Source organism: Vespula vulgaris, chromosome 1 (assembly GCF_905475345.1).
Source record: "Vespula vulgaris chromosome 1, iyVesVulg1.1, whole genome shotgun sequence".
Taxonomy (NCBI): domain Eukaryota; kingdom Metazoa; phylum Arthropoda; class Insecta; order Hymenoptera; family Vespidae; genus Vespula; species Vespula vulgaris.
The window spans coordinates 14,540,900-14,567,301 of NC_066586.1; the positions used below are offsets into that span (position 1 = coordinate 14,540,900).

At 40.9% G+C, this 26,402-nt stretch overlaps 1 protein-coding gene across 4 annotated transcripts in view; it reads right to left on the reverse strand.

Annotated features, from left to right (window-relative positions):
* Positions 1-26,402, reverse strand: part of LOC127068888 (E3 ubiquitin-protein ligase Rnf220-like) — a 144,488-nt gene that overhangs the window by 109,421 nt on the left and 8,665 nt on the right. The window lies entirely within an intron of this gene.

The window sequence follows — 26,402 nt, forward strand, 5'->3', positions numbered from 1 at the left end:
TTAACTTTTCTTCATCGTAAAGGCCAGATGGTAAGGTTATCTTTAATAAAAAGTAAAAAGAAAGAAAAAAAAAGAAAACCAAAAAAGATAAAAAAGAAAGAAAGAAAAATGATAATAAGTAGAAAAAGAGAAAGAAGCAAGAAAAGAACAGAAAAGAAAAGAAAGGAAAAGAAAAAGAAAAAGAAAGGTAACAAACTACCATCTCTCGAATAGAGATGTCTCGTTTCCCACGTCATCGTGGTAAGCTTTTCTTGTCGATGATCGCCGCGAGAGAGCGAAGCTAATCGATGAGCGGATCTTGGCGTGTAAGAAGAGGGACTCGCGAAATCAAGAGTAGAATACGAGGATAACGAGTAATACGATGAAGAGAGCAGGACTTTCCCAAGAAAGGGGAGACTCTCTTGCGCATCATCATGGTTGGATCGACGTCGATCGTAAGGATCTACATGAATGAACGAACGAACGGACGGACGTCGAAGTATAGCAAAGACAGTAAGAGAGCAAAAATAAAATAAGGAAAAAATAAAAGAAAGAGATAGATAGACAGATAGAGGAAGAGAGAAAGAGAGAGAGAAAGAGAGAGAGAGAGAGAGAGACAGATCGACTACCGTAGAAGGAGTATCAAGGAGAGAGGGTCTTGCGATCGCACTGATCGCGTCCACACAGCTGACAGTCGATCCTTGCGATCTTAATCTGGTCGGGTTGCTCGCAAGAAGGCGAAACGCTACGTTCGCGAGACCACGTTACAGGGAAAGATAGGATAGAGAGAAAGAGAAAGAGAGAGAGAGAGGAGAAAGGAAAAAATCGGTGAGTCTCGATCAAGAGGATGGGAATCCGTCTGTCGGTCCCATCGACGGCGGTCGACCGACCGGATCAAGACACCCTGAATAATTCATTGCGAGAAACAGGACTCGACTCGAGTGGTAGTCGACGAGAGGGAACGACAGAGAGACAGAGAGACAGAGAAACAGAGAGAGAAAGAGAGAGAAAGATAGCTTCCCTCTATGTTTGCACTTTCCTTCTCTCTCTCTCTCTCTCTCTCTCTCTCTCTCTGTCTCTCTGTCTCTCTTTGTCTCTCTCAGTTATTTCTTCGATCAACACCCTTTCTACTCTTTGTACATTTTCATTTTGATAAACGCAGGAGTATAAACCGAATAGAAATCGCTTAATTTTCTATCTTCCTCTTAATATATCTCGATCTCGTTTCCTTCCTTTGAGAAGAGAAAAGCCTCGGCCGTTCTTCTCAAGGAGATCTTTCACGGTTCGGATAACGAGACGTATGGTCAACGAGATCGGTCTGTCCTCGAAACGAGTGACGAGTATCGTTGACGACGATAGGGGGAGGTACGGAGACGGTAAGCATATGACGAAGAAGACGAAGAATAGAAGAAGCGAGGCCTCGAGACTGTCTAAGAGAGGGAGAGAGAGAGAGAGAGAGAGAGAGATACAGATAGAGAGAGGGAGAGAGAGAAAGAGTGGATTGGGTTGCACCGAGTTAACCGGCTCGCTACTCGCCGTGAGATCGTGCCTTTTGATCGCCGAGACAAGATTTCCTGGCAGCCCATTGAAAATTGTCTATTTCGTAAAGAACATTAAACGACAAGTTTCGTCGTTAATCGATGGAAATGAAATCGTAGGGAGGTATACGCGATCATTACTTCGAATGTTATTGTCGTAATGATTTATCGAATTTATGTACGATATATAAAACTCGATTTAATAATACCAAGGATGAACGAACACGTTTTGATAAAAATCTTTTTCGAGAACGATATCGTCTAATTATTCAAAAACGATAAACGGATTTAAAAATTATCGTTACGAGAGCGGGATAAAATGAGCGGGAATAGAGAAATTGACGACGATGATTAGGCGGCATGGATCTATTTGGATCTCGAGGAAAAATTGACAAGACTCGTTGATCCTAGTTTGTCCTTACTTATTACGAAATTTACGATCAAAGTAGAAAATAGATAAACGTAAATGAAGAGAAACGAGAACGAGAAAGAGAGAACACAGGTTCTAGCCTGGTGGACGATAATCGACGTCGATTTTCACTGTACCAGCCGGCGTGTATCGATTGTGGAAAGACTAATGGCCACCGCGGTTAACCGTATTATCCCACAGCGGAAGTTCGCCATTTGAAACGGGAACATAAATAGCGCCGGCCATCGAATCGTCCGCTTCAATATTAGTTTAATAATCGCGGATACACGATCGGCTTGGTAACAAACTTTCGAGGCCACGACTCTTGTTGGATTTAAAATCGGAGAAGCAAGGAGAGGATATTTCCGAGAGAATTTTTTAGACGGTCAAGTCGAGCAATAAAACAAGGAGAGAGAAAGAGAGAGAGAGAGAGAGAGAGAAAGTTCCGGATTCTTTATTAATTTTACAACTTTTTCATAAAGCAACAAGCTGCTGCCTTTGGATCGAGGGATTGATACACTCTTGCATAGTTTACTGATCCTCTCTCTCTCTCTCTCTCTCTCTCTCTCATCTCTTGTTCACCAAAAGAAGCCCTCTTTCTCTCGCTCTTTCTACAAAGTAGTCTGAGCCTCGGTGTAGTTTATTCGCTTTTGGTAGAAATTCCCAAGATTTTTACCGTCCGAACCTCCCCAGAGTCCCCCCAATCTCCCTTCTCTACCTCTCCCTCTTTGTCCTCTCGCGAAATCACGAAACTCGAGGGAGGAGGAAGCGGATTGGCACGATCGAGCATACCGAGGCCAAAAACTCTTCTTCACCTCTTCGTACCATCGAGAATGCCCAAAGTTTCTCAGGGCGTTCAAGTTTCATAGTGGTTGATATTTCATACAGAGTTGGGTAACTGGGTACCCCTGGAGACCCTGTGTCCACTCTTGTAACTTGCCCTAACGTGTCCTCACCTATATTGTTCGCGTATTATCATTCTCTCGTGTACACGAAAGAGCCCTCCCTCTTGTGTTTGTTACCCCCATTGAGCAAAAGTGTGGTTTCGCGTCCGGCTCGATTCGTAAGGCTTCTTTAGATTCTTCTTTCTTTTTCTCTTCTTTCCTTTTTTTTATAGTGAGTGCACTTCCATTCCTCTCTTTCGGGGGTCTTTTTCGAGCGAGCCAATACGTGTCTTCAAACATTTCGACACTTTCACCAACGTCAACGTTATCGGTTGATCGAACGCATCGATCGAAATCATCATACATATTCAAACATAGCTATCAAAAGATAAAAACCAGGAAGAGATACCAAGAGATATATCTGATGTGTTGCTTAATTAGATCATTCGATCGGCGCCTATCAAGAGGGAGAACTCTCTTAAGCGTATCATTAGCGTCTTCGAAAGCTCTCGGAAGGATCGCTCGGATCTCGGGGAACTCGAATAAGCGACAGTGGACAGCTCGTAAAATGGTCCTCTAAGAGCTTGAGAGAGAGAAAACGAAAGACAGACAGAGAGAGAGAGAGAGAAAAGGAGGGGGTGGGAAGGTAATGTAGGAGAAAATGCGAGCGAACAAGAAAGACAGAAGCCGGACTGTGTGTCCTCTTTTGCATTAAACTCGCATTCCGTGGCGAACGATTAAGACTTAAGAGGAGCCGCTTGTCCGAGAGTCACCGGGAAGAGTCGAACGAATGAATGTCCTCATTGTCCTACCGTGAGAACCAACGGCACGCGCTTCTCAACGTAAATTCGATATAATTAAATAAACCGTATCGCTTACTTGGGATCTACCACCTATTCGAGCTGCAAAAGAGAGAGAAAGAGAGAGAGAGAGAGACAGAGAGAATGGATTCCAAAGAGAGAAAGAATGGGCGAGACTCCAAACACCGAGAACAATCGATTGTCTCGCTCGATACGATCAGCCGAGTTGCCATCGAAGCTGTAAATCGACGATGTAATCTCGAGTATAAACGAGTACTTGAGATTCGAGTAGGGAGCTCGAGTAAGAATTCGATATAAATATAGAAAGGTAAGGGTATTGCAAAGGCGTCCTTCGTACTTGTATTACTTTCCGCGTTTACTGAATGTACCGTGTGTAACGTGAAATAAAATAGAGAAAAAGAAGGAGACGTGTCATTCGATCGGAGAGAAGCCATAGAGAAAGATGCGGTGATTTTCGCAATACCGAAATCCTCGTTCTTCCACTTGGACCGTACGAGGAGACATTGACGGATGGAGAGAAGACAAAAATGGATGCTTCTGAGTTCGTTCGCGAGGACGTTTAAAAAGGGGATAGAAATAAAGAAAGAAAGAAAAAGAAAGAAGATGAAGAAGAAAGGAAAAAAGAAAGATCAACTTTTCGATAGATCGCTTAAACTCGAATATCATTTCGTGATGTGAACCTTCGTGCTAGTTTTCCAAATGCTAATCTCCGATAGAAGATATATATATATATATATATATATATATATATATATAGGAGGTGGGAGGTTGGTCGTTTGGTCTCTCGTCGATCGGAGAAAAGAAACGGAGGGGTTGAACGCGAGAGAGAACGAGGGTCGAATGCCCTATCGGAATTATTCCGACCAGTCATCGGGACTTATGCTACTTATGGGATTACATCGGTATTAGCTCCGAGAGCTTGTTCTCTACCGTTTTGCCGAAAGAGAGATATATCCGTGATAAAGCCCGGTCACAAGGTACTTTCCAGTTACATAATATATAGATAGATAGTAGCAACCGGAAACGGCGGCTTCACATAACGTGCATGCTCCCCACCTGTTTCTCAACCCTCCCAAAAAGTGTCCTTCATTTTCGTTCTTTCGAAATTTTCACTTCGCTTTATCCGAACGATCCGAGAAAGTAAATTATTTTCTTCGTGGAGGAAATCAACGTGACTTTACAGAAATAGTACTCGGAGGAGACGAGGAAAAGGAGAAATAAAAAGAAATAAAAAAAGAAAAAAAAAGAAAAGAAGGAAAGAGATTTAAGGGTAAGGAAATCGATTAGTCGGCTCGCGTGGCAAAAGAATCTTGGCGACGTGAATAAGAAGAAGAAGAGAAAGAAAAAGAAGGAGAAGAAGAAGCAGACGAAGACGAAGACGAAGAAGGGAAAAGTAGAGAAAGATAGAAAGAGAAGGATAGATGCTTTCGAGAAGACTACTTAAAATCTCGACGTTTAATGTGCGTGCGCGAAGGAATTTTTTCGGCACGGATTCTCCTCGTTTCGCCTTTAACGAGGAGATCCCCGTCCGTTAAACACTCGGTTGAACGTGGCCGGTATATATAGAGGCCCTTCTCTACCCTCTTTACCTCTCGAGAGAGGGTGCCTCGTTGCTCTTACCGTCTGCTCGCTCTAGCTCGGATCTTTTCCCTGTAATTAATTTAAGAGGGCTCGCTTGAGATACTCTATCTATCTTCTCTCTCTCTCTCTCTCTCTCTCTCTCTCTCTCTCTCTCTCTCTCTCTCTCTCTCTCTCTCTCTCTCTCTCTCTCTCTCTCACTTTCTCTCTTTCGGTAAGACTTGCTAAGAGTCTCGTGGCATCTCGCGGATCACCGAGAAAACGAGGAGGGTTCTTCTTCTCTTTCTCTATTTCCTACCATTCCCTTAGCCTCTCGAAATTCTACTCGAATTATCTTCGTCTCTCTCTCTCTCTCTCTCTCTCTCTCTCTCTCTCTCTCTCTCTCTCGCTTCTTCTCCTTTTTTTTCTAACGCACGAATCGGCCCGATTTGTCGATATTTTTTTTTTCCTTTTCATTTTTTATCTCCAACAAATTTCTTCCGGCTTATCTTCAACGATTCTCTCTGTCTCTCTCTCTCTTTCTTACCCTTATCCTTCGCTCTTCTTTCGCGTGGTTGATCGTCTCGCTGGCGTCTCGTGACGACGGAAAATGGTTTTCCACTTGAGAAACATCAAAGAACGGGAAAACTTATCTCGAGTCATCGCCCTGAGTTTACGAGTGCGATCAAAATCTTTAATTTTTTTCTTTAATATTTTATTCGTTTCTTTAATTCACGTCGAAACGCAGGTAGATAATAAAGATAGATAATAGGTTAATAGTTAAAACGAACGTGAGGAGAAAGGAAAAAAGAAAAATAAAAGAACAAGAAATAAAAGAGAGAGAGAAATGAAGAAAAAAAAAAAAGAAAAAGAAGGAAAACATGGAATGGAATTCTTAAGGAGAAGGTAGGTATAGCTCGATCGGAGTCAGTTCGCAAAACGCAAGCGGTTTAAAAGATCGAAACGGCTCTCTTAGCCGAGGGAACGGCTTTTTGTCGCGAGGACAGAGAAAGAGATAGCAAGAGAGAGAAAGAGAGAGAGAAAGACTGAAATACAGGACCGATCTCAGAGGCTGTAAATCCGCGTGCCTCGAGAACGTGCCGGGAGTACAGTAGTCCTAAGTTGTCGCAGGACGTAAGACGCTGTTAAGCGCTGTGTAGCCACGGAGGGAAGAAACAGGACCAGGAAAGAGGATGAGAGAGAGAAAGATAGAGAAAGAGAGAGAGAGAGAGAGAGAGAGAGAGAGAGAGAGAGAGAGAGAGAGGATCGAAATGCCAAGATGGTGCTACTACGTAGATTGAGGGAGTGAGAGAGACAGAGAGAGAGAGAGAGAAGGAAAGGGAGCGCGTGGTAATCCAAGATTTATCCTCGAAGACTGTGACATTGAGACCAACGCCGGGCCAACGATTCGGTGGGGCTACCGGATCCCCTCGACTTTCATGGCACCCGAGTAGGTACCCGATTCGCGGAGGAACGAGGAACAAGAAGAAGAAGAAAAGTATACCAAACGAGTTGGCGAAAGTGCAGGTGTCTGGAATCCTTCCCGAAGGACGCCGACAACATTGTGTAAGGTCTTGATAGGATTCACTCTCTTTCCAAAAAAGAATAAATAAAATAAAAAAAAAAGAAAAGAAAAAGAAAAGAGTAAATCCATTTTATTTTTTCTTCTCTATAGCCCGTGATACTTAGACGGTCAAGCTCAACGTTTAAGGGTAGAAACTTTGAAATATCGAGTTTGATAAAAAAGATCGAATCAAAAAAACAAAAAAAAAAGGAAGAAGGAAAAAGACGAAGATACTCGTTGGATCGGTTATTATTATCTTCGATTAACAAATCTACGTCCTTTCATTAAATCGATAAATACGTTCTCGTCTCGATATCGATTAATCGACTTTACATTTACGTATCTACCTACGACGGGACATATGGTGTTATAATCTTCGAGAAGAGAGAATGTGAGAGAGAGGGAGAGAGAGAGAAAGAGAGAGAAAGAGAGAGAGAGAGTCAAGACTGGCCGAAAAAGGAGAGATGCAAGGAGAAGGTGCGAGACGGGTCTCGTGATAAATCGTCGCGGCCAATGGTAGCCGGCCGATCTTCACGATTAAAGTAAAATATATGGCAGCTTTAATTACGAAGAGATTTTGTAACGCGACCATCGGTGAGTGTCTGAGCATCCTAAAAGAGAGGGAGAAAAGAGAGAGAGAAAGATAAAGAGAAGATATCGATAGCGAAGGTAAAAGAGAAAGATAGAGGAAGAGAAAGAGAGAACTATAGCAAACGGGAGGGAGAATCTCTGAGATGCATTATTCATGGGGTGTGAGAAGATACGATATGTTCCAATATGTGGCCCAGCCCATACTCGCTAACCGCGCGCAAAACCTGAGGAACACACGATGCGAAGCCCTCCCTGTAAGCTGCTGAAAATTGCTCCTCTCAAATTTTCCCGTAATTTAGGATAGCTACGTTCGTAACCCACGAATCTCTATCTCCCTATTTCTTCTCCTCCTCTCTCTCTCTCTCTCTCTTTCTCTCTCTCTCTATTTCTTTACCTCTTTTTCTTTTTTTTTTTTTATTTTATGATCCAGTTTGTCAAAAAAGCTATTCGTCTATTCGTATATATGATAATATCGAACACATCTCGATATCTCGATTATTCATGTCTCTTCTATTTTTGCAGCTTTATTATTCACTTTATTATCAAATGATAAGAGTTAGAGAGAATATTTAGATCATTTGATATTTTTACCTTCTTAATTATATATACAACGTACGTATGTACATATATATATATATATATATGTGCATATATATATACTATAATCCGATCGAGCGAATGCGTCAAAGTCGTCGAATAATCCGAACCATTAAAAGCATTTGTCACTATGAAATAAAGGTGTCCGTCCGTGAATTCGCAACGATGCAAATTTATATACACGAATATGTATCGCGTTTCTCTTTTTTTTCTGTTTTTCTCTCTTTTACCTACTCTTCTTTTTATTCTTTTTTTTTTTATTATTATCATTATTATTATTTCAACATTCTATATAAAATTGTACGCGCGTACACGGTTAAAAAAAAATATACACACATATATATATATGAAATATACATATGTATACGTGTGCGTGGGTCTGTATGTACAATATATATATTTATTATTCCAATAACGTCCATTTGTATTTTCTCGTGAAGTAATTGTTATAATGTCATCGTTTTATACGTCGGAATTATACAAAGGGAGAGAGAGAGAGAGAGAGAGGTAGAGAGGGTGAGGTGGGAATAGGGATAACGCGACAAATCTTTTTATATCCTATTACTTTTGCATGGACAGGGTGGAAGCATTTTTTATGCTTCATCAAAATTTACGGTACACGCGGTATAAAATATATCTACATATTTCACCGTCCGAATTTTATTTTATTTCCTTTTTTTATTTATCCATATATGTATATATATATATATATATATATATATATATCGATCTTTATACGATCGATCCTATATACAAATATCGATCGAGAATTAAATCGTTGCATTAATTTACGCCTCTTTATATATTAAAAAAAAGAAATAAAAAGAAAACAATAAAAAATAAGAAAACAAAATATATATACGTATAATAAATTAAAAAACTACAAAATAAAATGCATATATACATAAATATCTTACTAATCAGGTTAAAAAGTTTTCTCTCGGTTTCACCGAAGCGGAGCCGAAAGAGGAAGCGTGTCGAGAAGCATGCACGAGTTCGCGTGGAAAACTCTTGCGAGTTTCCACGTCGTATACGAAACGATACGAAACGAAACGAAACGAAACGAAACGATCCGAGAAAAACGAAAGGACGGTGCATTTAAGAGGATCCTCGACCGAAGAAGACTCCCCTCGACATCTCGTAAAGAGCCTATATAGAAAGAGAAAGGAGAGAAAGAGAGAGAAAAGGAGAGTGAATCCAAGCGGTTTGGCATTCGTATCCTTTGCAAAAGGGATCACAAGAGAAAGAGAGAGAAAGAGTGTATATATCCGTGGCACGCAGAAGCACGCACGCACGCATTCAATATATATATATATATATATATATATATATATATATATATATATAATAGAAAGAGAAAAAGAGAGACTGATCTTAACGCTGCTTTGCAGCCTGCAAAAGTCGAGTCGGCATTGGGCGAAACGTATTAACACACAATGAGATAGTTTTGTTCCAACGGGCTTCTCTCTCTCTCTCTCTTTCTCTCTCTCTCTCTCTCTCTCTCTCTTTCTTTCTCTTTCCACCCCTCAAACGCTTATTCGTTTCTCTTTGCCACGATGCGCGTTCGCAACGACGTTCGGAGCACGTTCCATACCACGAATACCTGGTGCAACGGGTGTCCTGAGAATTTCTTACCTCTTCGTAGACGAGATATCTTGAAATTTTTCAAATTAATAATTGTAGTTCTCCTGACATTGTACATATAAATCTATCCGTTCCTCTAATTTACTCGTATTATTATATAAGATTGTATTATCACGTTTTTTTATCTTTTTTTATGCTAATTATTTATTTGTTATGTTTAATTATTTATTTTCATCTTCGTATCGTATTCGTATTATATAAATTGATTTGTTCGTTCAGTTATCTGCGAATTCTAATCGTTCATCGACTTAGGATCAAAAAGTGAATTAATTTTAATTGATCGATTTCAATGATCGTCAACAAATTATTTTTCGTATTGCAAAAATTGTTAATTGTCGTAGAAGATCGTGTGGTAAATATAACGGAAGACGAAATAAATAAGTATCGCGAAAAAAATTCGATCTACTTTTTTTACACGACAAGATTATCATAGTAGGATAGACAAAAACGTTTCTCAAAAATGTTTTTACTTGGCCCCGATCTTCCTCCCAAACAAAAAAAAAAAAACGAAAAGAAAACATATACTAAGTAAAAAATCAAGAGACATCAAGCTTGTGAAAAAATTTCAGAGACACCGCTTGCATGTGAGACTTACGAAGAAGAAGAAGACGAAGAAGAAGAAGAAGAAGAGAAGACCGTTCGCGATCTCTCTTGCGAGAAACTCGCGCTGACCCATTGTGTGCAGACGCTTTGATAAATTACCGAATAATTGTCAAATGCTAGAAAAACGAGCAACCCGAGTGTGGACGGACTTGCCGAAGAAAAAGAACAAAAACAAGAATAAGAAGAAGAAGAAGAAGAAGAAGAGCAAGAAGAAGAGAAGGGTTCGAAGTGGGAACAGAAGAAACGAATAAAAAAAAAGAGAAAAGAAACAAGAAAAAACAAGTGCAAAAAGAAATCTTGTGTTCTCACTGTGAGACCAAGGAATAAAATAAAGACAAAGAGAAAGAAGAGAGAGAGAGAGAGAGAGTTATGTACGAGAGTATCACATGCTGCTATATCTCTTTCTCGCGAAAAATAATTTCCTCTTTTTTTTTCTATTAATTTTGTCTACTTTTCCTTAGCATGTCACCTTTAAAAGTCAAGAATATTTAAACGAAGAATAGTTGGAGAACATGATCTTCGTAAGAAGCAAAAGAAATAATAATAGTAGTAATAGCAATAATAGTAGTAGCAATAGTAATAATAACAATAATAGTAGTAGTAACAATAATAGTAGTAAATACTAGTAGCAGTGGTGATAGTAATAATACTAATAATAACAGTAGTTTGGTAGTAGTGACTGGTCGTAGTAGTGGCAGCAACACAACAGCCGTGGCTATCGTGTACGATCGGAAAGAAGAAAAGTCATGCGCAGGTGCGCGCATTCGATTACAGCAAAACGATACGGTTGCGCATTCACGCAGGCTGCTCTTTTGGTATTGCTGCTTCGTGTGTCTCCCGATACCTCGCCTAATCGACCGATCTATGCTCGCGATGACGCGTTAAAGCAACTTACGCTTCAGGTTCTCCGTTTCTTCGATAGATAGGTAGGTAGGTAAGTACTTACTTACTTACTTGCTTACTTACTTATTTACTTACGTAATAGCCGGTCGTTTTTCATGCGAGATTAAAAGAGACGCGGAATAATAAGACTTCGCAAAGATAAATAAAAGTCGTAGATATACACTTGGGATGACGAAGGACATTTTTTGTTCAAAGAAAAACGAGACATCGTCGATGAAGATGCTGCTGCTACTGTAATAGTTGTTATTATTGTTGTTGTTGTTACTTCTACTATTTACTACCTACTGCTACTACTTTGAGAATGCAATTCTTGTTCTTTTCATTTCTTTATATCTTTGATCTTTTATGCTTTTTTTTTTCCTTACCATTTCAACTAGACGAACGTTCAATATTTGTTAATTGTATAAAAGAGAGAGAGAAAGAGCGATATTTGAGAGAAGCAAGGAGAAAGAGAGAGTATGAACATCGGTAGAACGAGAACAAGATTGGAAGCACGGCAATTCGACGAGGACGATTTATCGATTTAGACGAGAAAGAGAGTTAGAGAGGAAGAGAGAGAGAGAGAAAAAAGAGAAAGAGAAAGAGAGAGATAGAGATGTATAGAAGAGAAAGAGACGGAGAAAAAGAGCATCGGGTCAGGCTCTTCATCAGCGATTTAATTCCCGAACGGCGCGGCTTCGAGTTTATTTATTTTTTTGCCGGCTCGTGACCGGCACCGAAACGAGGGCGAAGAGAGGGACAAGATTAAAAATCTCCTAATTACTTAATCGCGTTAACTCGGGTACGACCGTGTCAAAGAGAACGCGAGCCTTGGAAAGGGTGCAATGCTTGCCATTTTTCGCTCCATCTCTCTTTCTTTCTCTCTCTCTCTCTCTCTCTTTCTCTCCCTTTACCCGTTCACTCACTCTATCTTTCTCTCTCTTTCTCTCTTAGCAAAACTCAAATCTCGTTCTCACCAAAGATCGTCGGAAATTCACGAGACACACATTATCGACGACCTTCCACCAATCACGTAAAGTCCCTTTTACTCTTCCTAATTTGATTACTGAGCAAACAAGCAGAAAAAAGAGAGGACAGAGGAGTGTGACAACACTAACGTAATTTCCTCTTTAGATACATAGGTACGCGAAACACGTAACTATCTACTTAATTTTCCTCTACACGCATACACACATATGTCATCTTTCAAATTCGTATTTTATACAACCAAGAAAATAAAAAATATCTAATATAATAACAGGGTGGGGTAAAATTCAACGAGAAGAGATTAATCGAATTTTCAATGTAAAATGACGGTACGAAATCGCAGGTTGCTACATACGAACTAACGACAGCTACGATGACGGCAGTAGGGCCGGTTAGGGCCAGTAGTAGGGACGGTAGTCAAGGGGTTAGACAGTGACAAACCGCCTTCGCCCGCTGTGATTTCAGTTAATTGTCGGTGGGGCCATTTCTCACTCCTCGCCTCGCGCCGCTTTCGATGGTGAGAAGAAGAGAAGAGGAAGAGAAGAAGGAGTAAGAGGAGGAGGACAACGAAGACGACGACGACGACGAAGACGACTACGACGACGACGAAGACGTTGTAAATATCCACGAAGGCGCCACAAGCAAAGGGCTAAAGGTGGAACGTCTTACTTTCGGGTAGGCTTAACGGGCAACCTTCCGCGATAATCCGCGTCTTCCTTTCCTCGTATTCTTTTGTGTAAACGACCTCCTCCTCCTCCTTCTCAACATCCTCCTCCTCTTCTTCTCTTTCTCCTTCTACGTTTTCTCAGCCTCCGTTCAGAACCCACTTGCGAGTCTTCTCTTCAAAAGGCAAATCTTTCTTTCTTTCTCTCTCTTTCTCTCTTCTTCTCTTGATATATATATTTCTAGAGCATTAGAAACCTCCAAATAATTCTCATATAACGCTATTCCAAAATAAAAAGAAGAAAGAAGGAATTACATATTTCTTATGGAACCTACTTTTTATAAAGACAATTACCAACTATAACCCCAACAAAAACGATAGGATATTTCGGAGAAAGTTTCACGATTGAACGTCCTAAATCGTCTCTACGCGATCCTTCGACCCTCTCCCTAAAGGCGAGAGAAATGGAAGGTCAAAGAGACTCGCGAGTATAGGAAGGGAGGGTTAAAGTTCTATCCCTCCGAAAAAAAGAAAAAGAAAGAAAAGGGGAGGTGCTACTGGTCTCCGCTGTAGCTGTCCAGAGAGGACGCAAGCAATCTTGTTTTCGAGCTTCTAATAATACTCGACGTATCGGTTCTCGGTGGTATTTTTATGGTAGCCCCTTCGAATATATAGATCATCGTGTCCGTTCCTAGGAAAGGCATGTGCGTGCACGCGCGCACGAACCGACAGTCAAATAAAAACATATCGCGTCACGCAGGATAAATAGCCCTTCGCCTATTCGAGAAGCCAGAATACTCGGAGAAGTGGGTCGTCGTATAAACATGGGAAATTCTTCAGATATGAGTATTAGAGAAATTTGACATACTTCTCTGGGAGAATATCAATGAAAAGAACTCGATTGGATTTTCGATCGATTATTGCATACAGTTACGTAATGATAATTACATTATATAGATTTGTACTAAACGTTAGTTATAAAAATAGAAATAGATAAGTAAATACGAGGAAGGATTTACGGGTAAACGACATTAGAGAAATATAGATCCTTCGATCCGCGAGAAGCTATGGAAACAAAACGATGTTTACTCCTTCGAGAGTGAAATCTCAAATCATACGCGGTCGAAACGGTATAGTACACGAGGCCGTAGAACCGAGGCTGATGGTGACAGTTCAATTCGAACTTTGGCGTTCGGCGGTCAGAAATGCCGGCCGCAAAACCGCAACCGTGATTTCTGCGTCTCTTTACCCCCTCGTTGAACGACCACCTCGTTTCACCCTTCGACCCTTTCTAGCTCATCCTATTCTGTCTCTTCTTGTTACGTTTTTTTTTTTTTTTTTACATATTCGTTTCTGTTTCCTTTACTTTTATTAGACAGATTCGTCAATACCAATGTTAATTGCAATTGACGCTGTTTTTCTTACGTTTCTTACGATTCGCAGCCTCATTTCGATCGCGTTCAGTCATGTTCAATTACGTTTGATTAAGATGGATCTCGGAACTCTCTTAATTTCTTTAGTTCATTAACATCAGTCCTGTTCATTCATATTCATTAACTCATATCGGTTCGCTTCTTAGTCGTCGTATTAGTTTTCGAAGTAGCACGACCGATCAGGACCGATATTCGATCGTTTCGCACAATCGAGCAGACACTCTACGTGCCTTGAAGGGGAACGAGTATATACCTACGTGCGATGTTCGCACTTACGAAAGCGTAGAAGTGAAATAGAATGTGTGTGTGTTACAGAGAGAGAGAGAGAGAGGATGAGAACGGAGGAAACGCAGAGGAGGTGGAGAAAGGTAGGCCGATGGCGTGCAGTTTGCCAATTTGCCGCAGGCGTTGTGCGTAGAGACATCGGTTAGCGTAGCACGCAGCACAACGACGACGATGGCTGGATGGCCAGTACACCGATGCGATGCTAGCTGGGAATCGGCCAGGGAGATGAAGTGTACGCGAACGAACGAGATTCGCCGAGAGGCCAGAACCAAGCGCGGAGCCACGGAGCAGGCTGATGTGCGGTTGAAGAGATTAATATGCGTGCGAGGCTCACACCGTTCGATCTCCCCACCTACGTTCGCACCACCTCTACTTTCAACTACAGCACATCGGTTCTAGGTCCAGCTAACCGTCGTCCACCCTCGTTTCACCCTCGTGTCCGCTACGACTACGTTGTCCTTTTGCTCGACGACCCCTAACACCACCACCACCGTCACCACCACCTCCTCCCAGCACCACTACCACCACCCTAACACCACCAAACTGGCAGCAACCCCATCGGCATCTCCTCCTCTTTCCTCGACTCTACATTTTGCGCCTAACTGGCCCCATTTATCGATACGAATGTAACCTTGTATATCTACTATAGAAATGTCTCTGTGTTTTCTCTCTCTCTCTCTTTCTCTTTCTCTCTCTCTGGTTACCATCGGTATATATAAATGTGCGTGTCGTGCGTGAACACAACGCGTAGACCACGCGTGCTGTCGCGGCTACGTTTAGTAATTTCTGTCACGAGTCCTGCGTTCGAAACGTCAACGCGTTCTCCCGTGTAACTACAAAACGGAATGACCATTCTCTCTCTCTCTCTCTCTCTCTCTCTCTCTCTCTCTCTCTCTCTCTCTCTCTCTCTCTCTCCCTCTCTTTCTCTTTCTCTCTCGCTCTCTCATTCTCGTTGCTCAACGTATTCTCCGCTCACGTATGCATCGTCGAGATTAGGCACGCGACTAACGCGTCTCCGAGAAAATTCGAGACGTGCTTTGCAAGTTGATCGTTCTACTCGCTGAAATTTCGAGAAGGAACAAACGACGAAGATGGCCTGAACGTCCCGTATCTACCTATGAAAGAAAGAACAAAAAAAGAGGAAGAGAGAGATATATATATATATAGAATCATAAGCTCGTAGCTAGAAGCGGAACAGATCGCCTTTTAGATTTTAGTGCTCTTTTCTTACGGCAATGTACTTACGTACAACGTCGTCGTCTTACCATAGATAGCAAGGAAAAATGTCGCTCTGAGAGAACGTCGAAGGTAGAACGGTAAGTACGATACGACGATGGTATCGCATGCATGTATGAGAAAACGCGAGAGACAGAGAGAGAGAGAGAGAGAGAGAGAGAGAGAGAGAGAGAGAGAAAGAGAGAGACGTGTCGTATCGGTGATGTCGACGCTGCGGACGAAGTTGCAGGCGATCCAGAGGAACGAAAGAGGATATAAACGAGTCGGCGTGCATAGGAGAGGAGGACTCCTCCCTCACCACGCCCAGAAACTCGTCGAGAAACTCGTACTACCTCCTTTTACCCTCTACGTCTCGTAAACGACTCTCTCTTTCTCTATCTATCTATCTATCTATCTATCTATCTATCTATCTATCTATTCTACTATCTCTCTCTTTGTCTCTACCTTTCTATTTCCCTCTCTCTTCTTCTCTGTCTCTGTCTGTCTGTCTGTCTGTCTGTCTCTGTCTGTCTCTCTCTCTCTTTCTCTCTTTCTCGCTCTATCTTGCTTCGAACACCGACTACCTCTCGTCTAGGAGGCGGAGCTTCTATTTCTAGCTCCGGCGCGAACGAGGCTGATCGTTAAACGAGGCGCCAAAGGAAAGACAGAGATAGAAAGAGAGAAAGAGAGAGAAAGAGAGAGAAAGAGAGAAAGAGAGAGAGAGAGACAGCAGACAGAGGGAGAAAGAGAATGAGAGATATGGAAGAAGAACAAAAGGGGGAAACGAGAAGATCAAACATCCTTTCTCTCTTTTACCCTTTTACCTACGAACGTGCTTCCCGTTTTCTCAGTGCTTTCTGAGAAACGAGAAACGTCATTGAGTCTTACGACGAAGAAAGAGATAAGGAAAGAAAAAAGAAAAAGACAAACGAGAAGAAGAGATAAAATGAGGTTTCTTCTTTGGAGAGATCGATTTAGAAAAAAAAGAAAGACAGAAAGAAAAGAAAAAGAAAAGAAGAAAAGAAATAAGAGAAGAGAAAGAGAACAAAAAGAGACGGACAAAGAAAAGAAATCGATCTTTTCTTTGATGACACTTTGTCGGTATTTTTAGCATTTTCTTTTTCGTAAGAACACACGCATATATTTTTTTTCTAACGATAGGTTGATTCACGTGCAAATAAAAGAAAAGTGTACGTCGAAATTTCTCTCTCTTTTCGGATATCCAATACCATACAAGAGTCATGGGTTATCCGTCCGTACATACATATGCATATACTTATTTCTATATAAAGAGAGAACAAAAAAGAGAGAGAAAGAAAGAGAGAGAAAGACACAGAGTTAGTGTGCTCGAGGAGCTCCGCCTAGTTGATTGCTGAAAGAGGAGGAGACCACTCGGTCGTCGGTTATTTCGCTCCTTGGCTTGGTACCACCAATGCTGTGCCACCGCTATTACCTCCCTCTCCCATACCTACTTCTTCTCCCACTACTCCTCTTCTTCCTTCTCCTCACTTCCTCCTCCTCTTCACCTTCACCTCCACTTCCTCCTTCTCCTCCTCCTCCTTCTCCTTCCCCTCTTTTCCTCCCATCACCCAGCACGTTCTCCTTTTCGCGATAGTGTATTCCGCAGCTGCAGCTGCACTTGCTCTACGTATGGATCCTCTCCCTCTCTCTTCTCCTCTCTTACCACTCCCTCGTTTCTTCCCTACGTCTCTCTTACCTCCGTCTCTCCTCATCGTTTTTTCTCTTTCTCTCTTCCTTTCTCTCTTTCTCTCTTTCTCTCTCCTGCCTCTCGACCACTCCGTTCGATAATTCCAGCGGTTTTCTTGTGTTATCGACTAAACGACTCTTGCAAGAAACTCGCCCATTCGTTCGTTCGTACATTCGTTCGTTCGTTCGTTCGTTCGTATGTTCTTTCGTTCGTCTACGAGCTAGATATCGTCCGAGGTCATACGTCATGAAATTATACATTTTTTTCTACGTTTTCGATTAGCCTTCAATGCGGCCACACCCTCGAAAATAAAATTCATAGCTGTTAAGATTAAAAATATATTATATCTTTTAAGATCCAACGAATATGAAATATCTTATTTTATTGTTATATCGAAATCATTAATTGTTAATTAACAATATTTTATATCAGTCTACTTATTAAATCGGAAAAGATCGACTAAACCAAAGATCATAAAAACGAATAAACCCTTCCTTTTGAGCACCCGTCAAACTGACGGATGGTGGTAAAAATAGGTGGTTTTAGCGTTAAACATCGATACGTGCATCGAGAATACACGTTTCCCTATATGTTTAACCTTCGAATAAAACAAACGAACACAATCGACTATCACGAAAAATTCTGTTCGAAACCAACCCTCGTCCGAAACCAAACAACAATGGAGAGATCTCTTTCCCCGCAAAAAAATCAACGAGCCGTGTAGCCGCAAAGTGGCACGGTTATTAGTCAATTTTCAACGTAATCCATTATTTCTGATCATGTGACGAATGTTTCACTTATACGTAAAAGCATTGACATGTAGTCTCTTCCTCTCTCTCTCTCTCTCTCTCTCTCTCTCTCTCTCTCCCTCCCTCTCTCTCTCCCTCCCTCTCTCTCTCCCTCTTTCTCTACCTCCCTCTGTCTGTTTGTCTCTCTCTCTCTTCCTGATGTAAAAAAAATATATATACAAAGAGAGAGAGAGAGAGAGAGAGAGAGAGAGAGAGAGAGAGAGAGAGAGAGAGAGAGAGAGAGAGAGACAAAAAGAGAAAGGGGAGAGAGAGAGAGAACTCATAGCTTGTTCCTACGAACGAGCAACGAAATTCACGCTACGCGTTAGATAGATTTCAAAAAGTTTCGATTATTTCCCGGCGACACTCGAAAATCACGGCGGAGTGGCCAGTTTCATGGACGAGGGCTGTTTCGAGTGGTCGATGGGAAAGGGTTTGCCATGGTTTGCGAGGGGATGGCAAAGGATGGAAGAGACCGAAACGATGAGTCTCTGACCCATATTAGCGGTCAAATTTTTAATTGCATTTTTTCAAGCGACGAGAAACAACGAGAAAGAGAAAAAGAAAGATATATATGTATATACATATATACACTCGCATACACACACATATATATATATATATGTATGAAAAACGGGTAGAACAGTTGAACCGGGTTGTGTACCTTACGGGCTACAATGTTGCATGCATCGTCATGGTTCGTTCGACTCGTTCATTTGTACTCGACGAAAAAGAGAAAGAGAGAGATAGATAGATAGATAGATAGATAGATAGATAGATAGATAGATAGATAGATATACAGATAGATATACAGATAGATAGAAAGAGATGCATATACCAACGTTCGTGGCTTGACGCATACAACCATCTCTCCCTTCCTCTCTCTCTCTCTCTCTCTCTCACCCCCTTCGTATACAACCAATTACCAATCACTCTCGCGGAACAATAAAGCAAAACCGTGGAAAAAAATTCCCGTCGAAAGTATCGCGTTTCATATGTATACCTAACGCCTCTCGTGTGCGTACGTATATCTACGTGTGTGTTGTGTACAAGTATATAGATATCAATAGGTACGATGTATGCGTGATCAGTTGTCGTCGCGTCATCGTCGTCACCATCGCCGTCACCATCGCCGTCACCATCGTCGTCGTCGATACTATTTTGCGTATAACCCTTGACCGAAGGGGAAAACGAAAATAAAAATTTCAAATGCCGTACGCGGATAAACGTTTTATCGCCATTGAAATTCCTCCGTTTTTTCTTCTTTCTTTTCTTTTTTCGCTAGCTTTCCTTTCCCTCTTCTCTCTCTTTCTCTCCTATATTTTCTCCCCTCTTTCATTATTTTTTTCGTTTACACTATCGTCGACACATACGTCCGCATAAAATCTAAAGAAGCGATTCGAATGACTCGCGATAGCCGAGCGATATCGGTTGGACAGTTTTCGAAAGATAAATCTCATCGGTGATGCTGATCGTAGAGATTAGAAAGAAAGTAAGCGATATGCGTACGGCTTATCGGTTTTATTCGTTAGAACGGAATAAAAGAAAGGAGATAGCCGAAAGAGAAAAAGAAAGAGTAAAAGGGATATCGATATACACGTTTCCATGAAAAAGAAGTAAAAGGAAAAAAGAAAAAAAGAAAGCTGATGAAAATCGCGTTAGCAAATTAAGATATAGCAAGAGGGGCTAACAACGACCATTTGCAAGATCGTTGTGAAAATTCGATAATCTATATTTCTACGCGTATGCCTCGTTATTATTTGTCCATAGCAGGTATAGGTCTCGTGTTACTCGACTTCTCGAAAATCCATGATAACGAGTTATCCCGATAGGGAGTCGATATAATCTCGAAACGAAACGGAGGTAAACGAAATAACAATGGAGCAGTAACAATAATAACAAACAAATAAAAGGAAGAGGAACAATAATAAAAAGCAAGAATCAACGTGATATATTATTGTCAAAATGTAAGCTTTGAAACTCTACGTTAACTACTTTTTTCTATTTTCAATGCATACATAGTACGATTCAATTCCGTTTGATTCCATTCTATTCGATTCAATTCGATTCGATATAGGTAGAAAGATAAAAACGTAACGCACAAAACTCCACGTATCTTTTCATAAGCGAAGGTAGTACGCGACATTTATTAATAACAAGGAAGAATCGTTTGGAACAAAGGGACGCATGCGATCACGACGCATAGCGTTCTCGTCGTCGTTACGATACGTCGAGTACGTGCGTCGGGAAAAACCTACACTCTGACATGAAAATAGTAGATACTACTCGTTCTCCGTGTACGTATGTATGTATATATGTAAAGAGTAGAACGCGTCGCAACGACGCTCATTTGTATTCTTAGAACGAATCGCGAGCTCGCGATTTACTATCACGTCGTACGAATTATTTAGTAATCAAATTTCCCCCACCCATTCACCACGACAACCCTTACGCCATTCTCTTCCATTTCACCCTCCTCCTACACCTCCATCTGCACCTCCTCCTCCTATTACTACTCGTTCTGCTCTGAAACGGAAAATCGTTTCGAGAATAAAAGGGTGTTGGGGCTGTCGTCGTCGTCGTCGGCGTCGTCGTCGTCGGCGTCGTCTACTCGCATACGTTCTCTTTTACAATGATTTCTCTATTTTACGGTAGATGCGTGAAGGGATCATTAGGCTCTTCGACGAGAAAACGACGAACTGATTCGTCGTCGAATTTTCGATCGAGATATATCTACTTACTTATACTTGATATATTGATAGTTTGAAAGAAAAACAAAAAAAAAACAATGAAATATCTCCACTAACCAAAGAAACTATTAATTATCTTAAAAATATATTTTCGTCACTCTTAATTTATATGATCCAAATTTTGTTCACCCAAGTAGATATAATTACATAATATCAAACTCGTAATACCTATAACTTATACGAACGTGACAAACATTAATCTTTGGATATGAAAGAACGTACGAATTAATTGAAAGAACGTAAGAATTAATTTGTTGTTCGAAGGCTTAACGAATATGAGAAAGTTCCGTAACGTTATAGGACATTGGACATTCAGATAAAGCCAAGAAACGAACGAGCTGTCCATCCTGAATGTTCTCAAAAAAAAAAAAAAAGAAAAATAAAAAGAAAAGAGAAAGAGAGAGAGAGAGAGAGAGAGAGAGAAGCAAAAAAAAAATTCCAGAAAGCACCCCTATGAACAAAACGAAGCCGCGAGTGCGCGTTAGAACCGCCGTTATCTTTCGGCCTCTACTTTTTTACGTGCGCGTAAATACGCCAGGGCGATATAATATAGGGAGAGAAAGAGGGATGACCGAGGGATACGACGACAGAGGTTAAGAGTGGAGTGGGCATTTCCTCTTTCTCTCTCTCTCTCTCTCTCTCTCTCTCTCTCTCTCTCCTTCTTTTTTTACCCTTTTCACCCTTTTCGTCGTATGACCACGAAACGACAGGCGTAAACCGGAAGTGCTGTGATTTCGAGCTGACCGAACGAATAGCATCGTTTTTACGTATTTATACGTCAAAGCTCGAAGATTTTCGTGCGATCAACGAATCCGCACGAGGATCAGAAATTCCTGAAATCTCGTAGATATCGCGATCCGTCAAAAATATTGCTGTATCGAAAAAAATATCATCGATGTATATTCGTCGATGAAATCAAGTGTAAATATTAGTTCAGTTGTAGAGATTAAGTGTATATAGATTTAACGATGTTTAATTTATAACGCAAAGAAAATTTGAACTATCTCTCTTTCCCTATCTTCGTTGATCTTCGTTCATTCTTGTCTTATCGGACGTAAAAGTAGAAATTAGTTATATGCGTATACACACACACACACACATACACACTGTTGTATCTTATTTACAAAAAAAAAAAAATTAAAAACGAAATTTTAACAAGAATCGTTCTAAAAGTAGATCGAAGATCATCGTAAGAAATACACTGCGAAAATATTGAAAAATTTCCTCATCGGAATACGCGTCTAATGCTTCTCGCATAAAACTCGATAAACGCCAGTTATGTCAATCATTCTTTAATGAGAATGCGTTTCATACGAGCGCCCGTACGAACGAGAGTATTGGCCAATAACGTTGATCGTTAACGAAGCACGGCGTACGTCGCGCTATTAAATTGATGTTCCACCTTGCCAATGAGAAATTGTATAAATATCAGAGCGCGTCGGTACCGTGTCGAACGTGACATCGCGTTTACATGGATTCGCACGAAGAGCCGCAACGTAAAAAATCAAAAAAAAAAAAAAAGGAATTCTCGAGTCTCTCTCTCTCTCTCTCTCTCTCTCTTTCTTTTTCTCTCTCTCTCTCTCTTTGACGATAACAGAAAACAAAATTGCGAAACGGAAAGAGAAGGTAGAAAAATATTTCTCTCTCGGAGAAAATTACAAAAATGTACCTACTAAAATCCATACCATAAGCGGCTTATCGTTGCACCATGCGGCCTCTTCTTCCGCAATGTTTCTTTTATATCTACACATCGTTACTATCGAAATTCCAAACATTTTCGCATTAAAACAATAATAGAAAAACTAAAAAAAATTTTTGACGTTAATGGACGCTAATGAAAGTTCGTGATGAACCGAATATTTCCAACGCGTTTCCAATTAATCCGGTTTTAGTTTTGTCTTTTTATTCGTGAGATGAGAAAAACGTCGAAAACTTTCTTACATAATTACTGATTTTATTATTAGTTTTACTATTTATTAATTTTACTGTTTACTTTATTATTAAGACGAGCAACGAAACGAGTACCTGACAGATACTTAATTAGATAATTACATCGAGACTTAACTTGTACGATTAAAATTTGAAGAAAAAAGTCCAAGCCGAAATGTTACGTTATTTTTATTTCTTTTTTCTTTTTTTCTGATACACTCGAATAGGACGATAATCGAATAAACAGCCACGAAAACACGTTTCACCAGTTTTACCGACTAGCACGCGTAATATAATCGGATGAAAAGCAATGTTAAAATGGTTGGGGGTGTCGCGAATAACGAAAAAGCGAGTCCTCAAACTCGATTTATAATCAGTTCGGCGGGCATCTGATCGGTCGACAAGTAAAGCTCGCGTATCGTTCGATGCTCGACGTGGGATCGTGCGTATTTATATGTCTACGTATCTATGTAGATACATATGTGTATATTTGACTGGATGCATACACCCGAATTCGTGCACGTGCACCTTGTTCGAGTCGAACGGAGAGTTTCGGTTCCCCAATGGAAAAAGAGAGAGAGAGAGAGACAGAGATAAAAAGAGAGAGAGAGAGAGAGAGAGAGAGTGAGAGTGAGAGAGAAAGAGAGGGTGGAAGGCTCACCGCCTATACCCTCCGCCACGATTTGGCAGCCTGTTTGAATGTTTTGCAACGAGTTTATTCGAGTTATCAATTTCCTGACAAATATCTGCATTTCCCTAGCCTCTCTCTCACTCTCTCTCACATATACACACTCACTCTCTCCCTTTCCATCTCTATCTCGCTCGCACCCTTTCAAATTTTCGCCCATTCACTCCCTCGTCAACGTCGATCCGTCCAAAGATAGGCATCGATCGAGGCCAACGTGATACGATATTGCGCTATAAAGTTACACATTTTTATGATGCACATTACATTAAGGTCGTTAGCAGGTTTAAAATTTGTATAAGCGAAAGAAAGAAAGAGGGAGAGAGAAAGAGATCGATTCGCACGAACTCTCACACGAATTTTTAAGAGGAAATAAAAAGGACACGCTCGGTGAGAAAGATATTTCTCTTCAAAGAAATACGAGTAGATATTTATGATAAAATTCGATGATACTCGTGAATGAAAATTGTAACGAAAGCCAATCGAACGACACGCCAAGCACGGCTACGAGCAATGATGGTCCTCGTTTAATCGGCCAACGATGAAACACCGTTGGGAATAATTTATTTATCGGAGCTCAATAATGATCGTTCTCGCTGCTAGAACTTCTATGAACGTGACGGATGCTCGATCGGTGTGTGTGTGTAACTGTATACGCGTGTACTTCCACACGTCAGAACATCAGCCAATATTAGTATCATATCATTTTTTCCGTACCATTAGATCCAAATAAACGCAGTGTAAATGCGCCGAGTGCAGTCGCAAATGATTATTTGCACATGTATCCATGACAATCTGAAAGCGATGGTAAGAGTAAGCGAGCGAGCGAGCGAGCGAGCGAGCGAACGAACGAACGAACGAATGAACGAACGAACGAGAGAGCAACTCTCGAAAAACGGCGCGCTTGCGAGTGTTTAATCGAAATGGCGCATCGCTGAGCTCGAAATGGGTACGCGCCGGCACCGAGGCTCGCATTGACACGCGAGAGATCGAATTATTTGCTAGACATTCCGCGATTTCCCGCAAATTTTCCAGTCGCTTGCATCGTCGATTCGAGCTACCCGGTAACTCCCCCTCTACCGAACCCCTCCCATCTACCCAGTCGTATAATTAAATCGGATTAATTAAAAAATCCTTAGGATCGGCGTGAATAACTTTGATTGTTCATTATCGAACGAATTTTTACGATTCGATTGATCGATCGGTAAAGGTCAAGTCGATAAAGGAGTTAATTTCGTCATCGAGAAACGATCGATCATTCGATCGATTTATTTGTCCTCTTGTATAATATTTTGGACAGCAAAAAAAAACAAGGAAGAAAAAAAAAAGAACATTTTTTCGAATATTTCAAGCTTGATGAAAAAAAAAAAGGGAATAACTTGGAGAAAATCGTCGAAAATTCGGAGCAAAATCGAACAATAGAAACGTTACAACTTCCTTCCTTTCTCTTCTCCAAACGTAACGTGTGCGACCGTGCCCACAAAGTGAGTATCGACTAATTAGCGACGCGGTTAACGTCACAGGCCACGCGCAGTTTGCAACGGTCAAAGGACATTGTTATCCATCACGCTCCGATCCCTTTCTCTCTCTATCTTTCTCTCTCTCGCTCCTTTAGCTGGCCTGTCTCTTTCTCTCTCTCTCTCTCTCTCTCTCTCTCTCTCTCTCTCTCTTTTCTACCCCTTTCAGTTTACACCTTCACTTTTTCCTCGCGTAATCAAACGAAAATTAGCAGAAGAGAGAACCTTTTTTTCTATCTTTCTTTCTTCCTCTCCGTCTCTCTCTCTCTCTCTCTCTCCCCCTCCCTCCTCAGGGAGAATTTACAAAGCGAGTTTCCAACGGTAAAAGGACAATTCTAAAAGTAATGAGTGCGCGAGAGGGAGCATTCTGGAAGGGCGATCCATGGCTCGATAAACACGTAGGAAAGAGAAACACAGAGAGAGAGAGAGAGAGAGAGAGAGAGAGAGAGAAAGAGGAAGAAAAAGTGGACGGCAAGGTAGCCGAGAAAAATGAATGGCTCTATCTTTCGGTAATTAAGACAGCCCCGGAAAAATAAACAAACTCGCGAAAACGATAACGAAAGGCTTTGCCGATGGGCCAGCTCTCAGTGAAGCAGCTGTTACGTTTGCCCAGGGCCGAGTCAAATAAACGGTTCTAGGTAGATTAAGCACACAAATCTCGATGCTCTTTCCCTTATGCCGGACTCTCCTCTATACTTGCTCCTTTTCGGTCCAACTGTTTGTTGACACGACCGTGATACTCCTACCTACTATCATCCAAAAATATGATCGTGCTCGTTCCCATAAACTGGAACCTCGAAAATCCTAACTTTGGTCAACAAGCGATTAAATATCACGATTCTGAATATCGTGGATTTTCGTAATATTCATTAAGATTTTCAAATGATCTCAAATCTCGTCTGTTCAACGACATTTCAATATGAATTTTGTGGAGTGGAATTAAAAGAAAAAAAAGAAAAAGAAAAAATAAAAATGAATGGACCGTCAAACACTGTACGACTTTATCTACCGCGTTAACGTATTAACAAAGCTCAAACGAATACGTGCTTTATCAGCACGGTCTACGCATGCGTCCATGGAAATAATGATCGAGATTACTAACTTCCATCATTCTTTCCAGGATATGAACAGTTAGAAGGAAGGAAATATGGGTGAATCATTGCTTACTATATAGTTTTCGATAATAAAAAAAAATGTCATCTAAACATTTTTACGAAATCATTAGATTTTATTTCGAAATTCGAGATTCACCCATAGCGAGAGAAATCAAAGAACGAAAGAGTTACGGATTCAATTAGAATCATTTCGTACTTTATCGATTTATCTTCAACATAGACACGTACATAGATACAGAAAGATTATATACAATAAA